The sequence below is a fragment of the Galeopterus variegatus genome, unplaced genomic scaffold, assembly GCF_000696425.1.
Source record: "Galeopterus variegatus unplaced genomic scaffold, G_variegatus-3.0.2 Scaffold4887, whole genome shotgun sequence".
NCBI classification, from domain to species: domain Eukaryota; kingdom Metazoa; phylum Chordata; class Mammalia; order Dermoptera; family Cynocephalidae; genus Galeopterus; species Galeopterus variegatus.
In genome coordinates, this window is record NW_007730998.1 from 3,731 (window position 1) to 5,595 (window position 1,865).

The window sequence follows — 1,865 nt, forward strand, 5'->3', positions numbered from 1 at the left end:
TCCCTAAACTGAAGATATAGTTTTAAAATATTACTGCACATAACCCTTAAATTTAAGATAATACTAATAACAGAAGCCAAGGTAGAGAACAAGAAAATGGTCAAGCTAATGCTTTGCCTATTCTCCATTAAGTAACCTTTTCATTAACCACAGTACAAGGTTAACAACAACAACAACAACAACAAAAAAACACAACAAAAATCAATTTATGAGATCTAATAAGAATTGGTTAAAAGTATAAAATTATCTAGGATAAGCTAACTATACTGATCTAACCACCAAACATTGTACAAAATTACTGAAAATGAACATTATACCCCACATGCATGTATAATAAAAAAATAAGAAATGCCAAAAATAAAAATATCTAAATCAGCAAATATATAAATAAATAAAATTACCTAGGAATCATTTGAAATATAGATGAGATTTGAATATAGATGAAAATGTATATATTTTGACTTGAGATTTGAGTAATACCATTAAAATTATGCCATCACAATTAGCAATAAATTTTAAAGTCAACATTCAGAATCTCTTGACGTCTTTTTCTTATGAGGAACACTAATTCTTCCTGGCACAGTAAAAATGACTGAGATGATGTGTGTCAAATAATTTGGTGACAAATTAAAATGCATTATTTTGTTTGCAAATAGTGTTGTCAGGTAGATAGAAAATATTATTGAAATTTTGAAGAAATATGTATTAGAACAAATTAAGTCATTTTCATTACGCAGTTGAAGAAATAAAATACAGATGTTTTCCCCGCCTTTCTTAGCTTGCATATGCATTTGCTGCATAGCATTTCAATAATGAAATGTAAAAAGAACCAAAGGGGCTATTAGAGAAATGATGTATCAAAAAAAAAAATCCTCAACATTAGTAAGTGAAGAAAAAACAAAGCTTAAAATGGAAGGAAAAAAACTGAATGACAACGTCTAATGTAACACTTTGACTGGAATTGAGAGAGAAGAACAGACAGAGAGATTACAGAGCAAGGCTGAAGAGCTACACTGGGAGATTCACTCAATGAGTCTTCACAGGAAAGCTGTTATAGCAAATAAGGTAAAACCAGAATTAAGCAAGTTCTGCTGAAAGTTCAATGAGGTTAATCTAACGATAATTACAAAAATATATTTGAATGATAGAGAGGTCATAACAATCTTTTGTATTACATGAGGTTCACTGGTCATATCATTGTAAAAATAAATAAACAAATAAGTAAGTAAATAAACTGCAAAGTGGTAAAATGTAATCATTCCCCTTTCTTTTAGATGAGATCAGGTGTGTTCTTGCTGGTATGGCTGTAGTCACCTTTCTTTTAAAAAGAGAATTATTAAAGAAACAAGTATTTAATGTTTGTTGTGACAGCTGGCTGTCAAAACTGTGCAATTTTGGAAATACGTGTGAAAAAATGATCACTTAATCTTTCCCTTCAAGTCAAATATGTTGTTTCAGCAAGGAGTGAGAAAAATCACTGCTGTTTAAAACAAAACAAAAAAAACTTATGCAAGGAGAAAAAGTATTTAGAAAATGGGTGCTTGGTAGTGTCTTGATCATTTTCTGATTTTGTTACCATATAAACTCTCACATGTGTACACTAAAAATGGAAACAGAACTTTCCCATGGAAGAGTTTCAGTGTATCTTAAATCCATTTGTTAAAATATGAAAAGATGAAGTTGTCATCTTTTCTGATTTGTTTGTGAGAATAAACGATCAATATAAGAAAAGATAGAAATTTTACAGATAAAAATTCAATAAAAATTGTTGCATAATTGGTAGATGTGATTGAAAAGTGCATGCTATTGAGTGAATGTTTGTGTCCCTCCAAAATTCATACATTGCAGCTAATCCCCAATGTAAT